Raw genomic sequence first — 8,461 nt, forward strand, 5'->3', positions numbered from 1 at the left:
GGGGCCAACTGCCAGAGCCCCACCTGGTACCCATCTAGAATTTGTTGAACAACCGGATGCAAGGGGAATCTTAACCCAGCCTTAATGGCCGCCTCATAGTAGCCAAAACAGGCGTCCCCATAGTTGGCCCCCTCAGGCCAGACTACTGTATCTTCAACATCCGGCACTAATAGAAAATAATCAGGACCCATTACATGGTCCGCCTAAAAGGTCCCTAACCTCTCGGACATGGCCTTAATTCGGCCTTTTGGGACAAGACAATAAAAGGGAGTGTTCAATTCCCTATGAGAAGCAGACGGATCTGACCAGCCGTCCCCCTTTTCGATAGCATGAGATGCTCTCGCCTCATGAAGACGAGAATGCCTCTCTTCTGAGTCTGGAGAATGCCGGCTGGATGAGCTAGACTCATAGTCGCTTGAACTCCTAGAAGAGGACGACTCCTCTTTCTCAGAAAGGATCGGCTCTAGTCCTGACATATCAACAAGCATAGGAGTGGCCCCCTAAACCTCCTTAGATTCTCCCAAAATTGAATCACTCGGAGTACTTGGGGGATCAGGCGTATATCTGAATTTGTATATCTGGCCGTCCTCTTTGTTCTGGCCATAGTGTCCTACACAGACACAGAGACAGTCAGACTTGGAGCATAGGGCAGAGATTGGTCCAAAAAGGGGCAGGCGGCACTCCTAGTCCTAGATTCAGCCGTCCCCGGTGACCGACTAATCACTAACTTAGGTCGTGCCGAGTGCTTTTGGGATACCATATTTTCAAAATAAAAAATGCAAAGAAAAGAAAAAGTGCAAGAGCAAAACAGACGGTTACGTGAAGTGTGTTTTCTGAGAAAAGGAGATGGAAGTCTGAAGCAGTCGGTCACCACAAACAGTCGGCTAGTGAAAACAGTCGGTCGAATTATCAGTCGTCTGGAAGTCTCAGAGCACAAGTTCAGGGTTCCGAGTTCCCTTGCAAAGTTCACAAATGTGAACTAGACCTTGGTCAACATGCCCTTATATAGGGTTATTCGAGAATTTGAAGGGTCACACCCTAAATTCAAAAATAGGTGGGAAAAAAACAGACGGCCTACCACAGGCCGACACCTGTCACAGGCCGTCGCCTGGTTACGAGTCGACACCTGTCACAGACATCACATGACAAGTCACGTGACCCATGTGAGGGGATTTTTCCCTGCCACGTGTCAGCCACATGGACCATTCAGGGGCTGCCACGTGTCATGCTCAGGAGGTCCAACATGGACCAATCGCACCACGCCACGTGGCCTACTATCTGCCAACCTGGAAAACGGCCAACTGGGCCCGAATCCCGAGGCAAGCCCAATCAGTCCTAGGTTTACCATTTAACCTAGTATTGGGCACGTACTTCGAGGCTATAAATACAGTAATTAGCCTTCATTAACGACATTCAGAATTAATTAATCATCTCACCAAGAGAAGCCTAAACACACGTGCATACTAACTGGTAGACCAGACTTAGCGTTAATTGCACACCTCGATTACTCCTCCCCTTAGAGGAACCAGATCACCTTTACTTTCCACACCTTATACTCCTTAAACACGTTTTAACTTGATCGTCGGAGGCGAAGCTCCCACCAACCGGAGTTTCCGTTGTTTTGCAGGTACAGGCGCATGGATCCAGTCCCGGAATTGTAACTCTCCCGCAGGACATAAAAAAACCCCGAAACAGTGCCCATGTGAATTGTTTCTGCGAATGATAAACTTTAAAAGTTATAAACTCAACTCAATCCATACAATTAATAAAACATGTATTAACTAAGTTAAAAATAGCATACGCTGAACAAGTTCCACCAGTGTTGTTTCGTTGCTTCATCTACCTCTCCATAGTTCTTCTAAGGGTCTCGATAGTATCCAGTAATCGTACCGGAGACTGCACTCCTCACCTTGTTATCATCAAACCTACAATAAACGAGAAACAACAATGTTAGATGATCATCAACAAAAAGTAATGAAGAACTTGTTAGAAGTAATAAATAGGTTTAATATTCGAAAATAAGAATATAAGTCCAATTCATTAAATGTATGTAGGTACCAGAGCGTAGTAGGGTCTAATATCGGCATCTCTGAATGCTCCTGTGTCTAATCCGTGCATGGGTGGAGGGGGGGCTCCAGAGTGGCACCCAAATCATGTGCCTCCACATCCTCTATATCTTCATCATGGTCGTCGATCACAATGGCGGGATCTTTCCCTTTCCCCTTTGCTTTCCTCGATGATCCTCCATCTTTACCCCCCGCCATGACCACCTAAAATAGATGTTAGTAACATGACATGATATTATAAATGACAAGTATAGTGCAATGTAATAAAATTTTATATAAACATTAAAGATTTAATATAAGACCAAGTCATATTTTGATTTTACAATAACAAGCAAATTCTTAAAGGAGATTAACATATTCTCCTATTAAGTAATCTCATCACTACTATCACTACTAGAATCATCACTACTATCATCTAATAATACATCGATGTCATCATCCTTGTCACTATCACTAGAGTCGATACTAGATTCATCATCTTCATCGCTTGAGATAACAAAGCCATCGTCATCATCTTCATCATCAACATCTATGGCATAGTCTGGAATGTCATTCGGTGGGCAAAGAGTTGCAAGTACTTGTGGGGATGGTTCCTACAAAAACTCTAAGTCCACCAGAGCATCAACCACTGACCTTGCTTGTGTTTTAAACACAACCCACCATTGAACTCGATCCCGTTTCAGGCTAGGGTATGATGTGCAGTACACTTGAGTCATTTGGTAAGATAAGACAAATGGATCATACTTGGGGTATTTCTTAGTATGATTTACTTCGACGAGCTTGTATTGTTCATGTATGTTCATTCCCCTACCACAATCCATCCAATTACACTTAAACAAAATAGTCTTGTACTCTTTTTCGGAACCAATGTAGACAAGTTCAATTACGTCGTCTAAAATGCCGAAGTACTCTCCACCATCCTCACTTGATACACACACACCATAATTCATTGTAGATTTGTGCTTGCCATGGGCATGTGTATGGAAATTAAATCCACCGACAAAAATCTGCCTCCAAGTTCGAACTCGCTTGAAAGGACGCATGCACAACGCTCGCAGGACATTCGAATTGAATAAATTGAAGTGCAAGAAGTAAAATTCATAATTGTGTCACGGTTAGACCGTTTATATCACCTTGTGATGAAACCAATAAGAGAATTCAGCTTCGCATTTCTCCATGACTTCTTCTCTACGTAGATAAGGTCGAGTACTAAGAATGTAGTCCTCAAACCTCCTACGAGGTCAAAGACACGCGGTAAATCAACATTGTAATCATTTTAATTGTTCATAACATTGAATATAATTCATTCCTAAACATATTATACCTTTCGTATTCACCAAGAATGCCACTGTTTAGTAACACGAACAAATGAGCACACTCGAGTTCTTTTTCATCTAAAAATCGAGTTTTACCCTCATTTGACACACGACCGCTATCCTCTGTGAACAACTCTGGTATTTCAGCGTCGTCCACTGTGGAGTCCACGTCGGCATTCACATTTCGACCGAGATCTCGTGTTTTAGTGTCAATTTTCTCCTGAAAGTAATTAGAGCAGAAATTTGCTATCTCTTCGGTGAGATAAGCATTGCATATGGAAACTTTAACTCGAGCCTTATTCCCAATTTTTCGTTTCAAGTGATTGAGGAACCTACAATTATAGTTATATAAATGTATAAACAAGTCATGACAATGAATAGGAAGTAAATAAGAGGATGTGAAAGGGTCTTTGGTTTACCTTTCGAAGGGATACATCCATCTATATTGAACAGGATCATATAACTTGCCCTCATATGGCAAATGAATAGGCAAATGCTCCATGGAGTTAAAGAATGCAGGAAGGAAGACCTTCTCAAGCTTGCAAAGGATCTCAGCTATGTTTTTCTCCAATCGCTTCATGTCACTAACTGTGATTGTGTAGCAACACAAATCGCGGAAGAATTGGCATTGCTTGAAAAAATTTGCATTTTTGTTAGCTTGGTTTGTCAAAAAATTATGGCTACATAATTGTGCAATAGTTGTATTACATTTCTTGGAAATGTCAAAAACATGTTTATGCCGAAACAACCAAGTACTTAACATTTTCTTAAAAAAAACCTGATACTTAACACTTAAGTTTTAAAAGTTTTCACCAAAAAAATTACACATCATGCCTGGCAGCTTCCAAGATGCTGATTGTCAGCCTTTCTCTTCTTCCCCCTTCCTTTTCCTTGCTGTGAAGTGGTTGCAACATTTTCTTCCTTTTTTTGCTGCTGCCTTTCTTGCCTTACAGGTTAAGGCATTGTGTCCCAGTTCTTTGCAAAGACTGCATTTGTTGTTCTTGTGCCTCTTTCCTCTCCTTGCTTCATGAGGGGCTCTTCTTCTCCGCTTAGCTGCAGACTTCTTTTGACAGTTGGTGGTGCAATTTCAGGCACATCAAGTAATGGCCAGTGAGTTGGATCAGCCATGGGGTGCATGTGGTCTGCATAAGTCAGCTTATATGCGGCCCCTTGAAGTATGGTGACACAAAATCCCTGGGTTCAAGTCTTTGGCTGCAAATGACCCTGAGACCATGCTTACTTGGTATCCCTGATCCTTGCCATTTCCCACACCCACAGGTCATATTCCCAAGTATGACAAGGAACTTGACATGGCCATCCCTAACTTCAAATTCTCCACTACCAGCTGCTGTCACATGACAGAACCTAGACTCATCACTCCTTGTCTCCAAAACCCTTTTAGCATACTCTGTCAGCTCATTAGGCTCCACATCAATTGCTTTATCAAACCTAGAACCTATCCTTTTCATGCACCAATTCCTTACAGCTGATTCAGTCCCAAAAAAAAAAAAACAGCAAGTAGACAAACATGTCACAATTAATATCAGAACATTGTGCTATAAAACTACCATTTGCATGCATGAAATTCAAAAAATTAGGCACAACATTTTACCTACTAGTAATGTCAGCACAGGCATATCTCTGATGGGCTTTGTGCATGCATTGAATGACTCAACAAAGTTTGTTGTGTTATGATCACAACAAACTGTTCTGTCAAACTTGTGCACACTCCATTGCTCTTAAACATATGTAAGATACTGAAATGTTGCTGCATCATACTCCTTAATCTTAGACATTGCTTTTTCATACACATATTCATTGTATGCATTTTCTGCAATCCAAAAGAGCTTATGAAACTCTGTCCCACTCCATCCTGCAGTCTTGTAGTTTGAGTACAAATGCTGGCAGCATACTCTCCTAGTTGCTCTTGGGAACACCTCAAACAGAGTTGATTCACACCCTTCAAAAAACATGGCAAAGTTAGATAGTGGAGCTCAAGATTACCAACACAAATTTAAAAAAAAAGGAGAAACTTACCCTTATCCTGTCACTTATAGAAGTCTAGTCATCCTTTTGAGATCCATACTGGGCAAATAAGCACCTTAGGTTTTTGAAGAAATAAGTCTATGTATCTATGCTCTTTGTGTCAACAAGACCATAGGCTATTACAAAAATTTCATTATTGAAAGGAATAGTGTCCTTCCAACAAGTGTATTATTCCGATAGAGGGTTCAGAATTGTTAGAAAGCTAATTCTTCAGTAAGGTCAAGTGATCAGAATGCCTAGGTGGAGGCCACTTCTGATTAGTAATATTAATGTGTAATTAATATTACAGCTTAATCTTGACTGAACCCTTCAGGTCACACCCAATCGAGTAACCGATCCGAGGCGACGAATCAATCCGAAGGATTAGATGAGTCGTTAGAGTATTACGAACAAAGACGTCGGACATCAAGCTTAGAGCGTCAAGACCGAGCGTCGCAAGTCAAGTCGCATTTAGAATTTGACGAGACAAGAAATCAAGCAAGTGACAAGTTCGAGCAAAGCCGTAGCCTCACATTTGCCTAGCAATGCGAATCCTAGGCTAGCTTAAGATTCCATGTGCATCACTAGGCATAGCGCAAGCATGCTAGCAAGGCTGGTGCACAGGGCCGCAAGCATGCTAGTGTGCTGAGCCACGCACCCAGCCGCACCATTGCTAGCTCAAGCACAGCAGCAGCGCGCTATGCGTGCTGTGCTATGGAGATGTGTGCTAGCATAGCAGCCTCACGCATCGCAACCTCTCGCACACAGCCACGCATCGCAGCATCGCCTAGCATTGTAGCGTGCTATGTGCTGTGGTTGTGTATTCTTGCGTGCTACGCGTCACAACATGCTATGTGCTGAGGCTAAGCGTGCTTGTGTGCCAAGCAGCGCCTAGCATACACTACACAGCAGCAGCAGCATCCCGCATTGTATGCGTGGCTTGCTGGCTGCGTGCATGTGTATGCGGGCTAGCTAGCCAGCCCAGCCAAGGTGCCAGGCGCCAGTTAGGCAGCCTTGGCAGCCAAGGCAGGCTGGCTGCCAGCTATGCGTGGGCTACTCTTGAGTCTTGGTGGGGACTAATGTTTGGTGGCCTTACTTGGGGAGCAAGGGGCTTTGGTCCCCCCTAGTAGTCCTCACCTACCTTTGCTCACCTCTTGACACTTGTCATTTGTTGATTCACTTGCATTTCAATTTGATTTTTTAATTAAAAATAAATTGGACAAATTGCATTTTACCAACTCTCCCACATGGATTAGAGATTGAAGTTCAAGAGCTCCCTTCCTTATAAATACCCATCATTTGGGTTTAGGAAGGGACACTTGAGTTGAACTCAATGAGGCATCTCCCTTTAGGTGAGAAAACCTCTAAGTTTGTAATACTCTAGTTTTATCTTGGTCTAGCCCCGGCTAACCTCCAGGGTAGAGACCGTTTGGGTCGGGTCTCGAGGGTGGACTCCGTCGGAGGCTCTCGCGCTTGCAGAGCTAAGGCTTTGAAGTCCGAGCTCTATAGGAGCGAAGCACGCGTCGAGGGTAAGAATGTCATTTCCCTTTCTCTCTTTTATGTTGTTAATTATGTGATTAAATATTTAGTTGCTTTAATTAGTGAGCGGGTCTTGGGTGGGTTTCTCTTCCGCGTAGCGTTGGATGCTACGAAACCCAACAATTATTCCCATTAATTGAAACTGTAGTGAGCATAATCCCTTTGTAATAGCCACTTACATGTGCATCATCTATTCCTATGATAGGTCTGCAACCACCCAAGAATCCTTTGACCTGAGCTGTAAAAGATATGAAACAAGCCTTGAATTAACTCTGATCCCCACTGTCAGTCCATGTAACAAGAGCATATGACCCAGGATTTGTGGCCTTAATCATCTCTGCATACTTTGGTAGGAGTGCATAAGATTGAGAAAAACCACCATGTATATGCTCCCTGGCTAAAGTCTTCACTTTGTAGAACAATCTCAACTTGACATGGATTCTGTACCTTTCCATGCACACTCTTTGCAATGATTCAATCGGAATCTCTGGGTTTGCCTCCAAGTCTTGTATCAAATGTCTGCAAAGCCATGCTGAAGAGACCATAGGATTCTCTACCAGCCTCCCACAAGTTGTATGTTCTCCTTCTAGCTTCTTTATAGCCCAGCTGACTTTATCAATAAGGACTGCTGCATGAATCCTCTAATTGCAATCACTGATCAAACACCTTGCTGTGTATCTTTGATTGTCAGCATAGTCAACTGAAATAAAGAACCCTTCTTGTATGCAGTAATCTCTGAATACCTCAAGAAATTATGTTTTGGTTTCAAAAATTAACCATGGTTCAAGTTCAATGGACCCAAATGGTCAGTGAGACCATACTTTGCCATTTATGTATAGCTTGTCTAATACATGGGACCCATCTAAGTAATCTTCAAAGGTCTTCTCAGGGATATTATCAGCTAGATCTTCTTCTTCCACAATGTAGTCATCCTCAATGTTCAAGTCCATATCCAAATCATCCTCAACATCAGAAATTTCATAATCATCATCTTCACTATCATCAGAAGGCCATGCATCAGACTCACCATCACTTTCCTCAACAGGCATAGGTTTTTTGCTCCTAGTATTCACTTGCCTCCCTACTCCTTTTTTTTCCCAACCACAACACCATACTTATTTGCTGTGCTTCTGGGCATCCTCCACTCTTTGGGTTTAATTCTAGTTTGTTTTTTAGTCTGGGTTGGTTGCCTTGGTGCAGTTGATGTTGGTTGTGGTGGTGGTGGTGGAGGTGGTGTAGGCTTCCTGGCTTGGATTGGTGCTCCCTGTATATGTGGGTTGGTTGGGGAAGCATGGTGTGTTGGTGTTGGTGGTGGAGAAGGATGCTCTTGGGAAACATTTGGTGGTGGAGGTGTGGGCTGTCTTGGTTGAGTGGACGTGTAGGTTGCGTTTTTTTCTTCTTTGGAGTTAGTTTTTTTCTTTTTGGAGTTTTCTTTGGTGGTAATGGTGTCTTACTTTTTCATTTGTGGAATGTTCTGTGGGTTGAGATGTTCCTTTTTGCGAGGGTTGAGGTTGA

Source organism: Chenopodium quinoa, unplaced genomic scaffold (genome assembly GCF_001683475.1).
Source record: "Chenopodium quinoa cultivar QQ74 unplaced genomic scaffold, ASM168347v1, whole genome shotgun sequence".
In the NCBI taxonomy this organism is placed as follows: domain Eukaryota; kingdom Viridiplantae; phylum Streptophyta; class Magnoliopsida; order Caryophyllales; family Amaranthaceae; genus Chenopodium; species Chenopodium quinoa.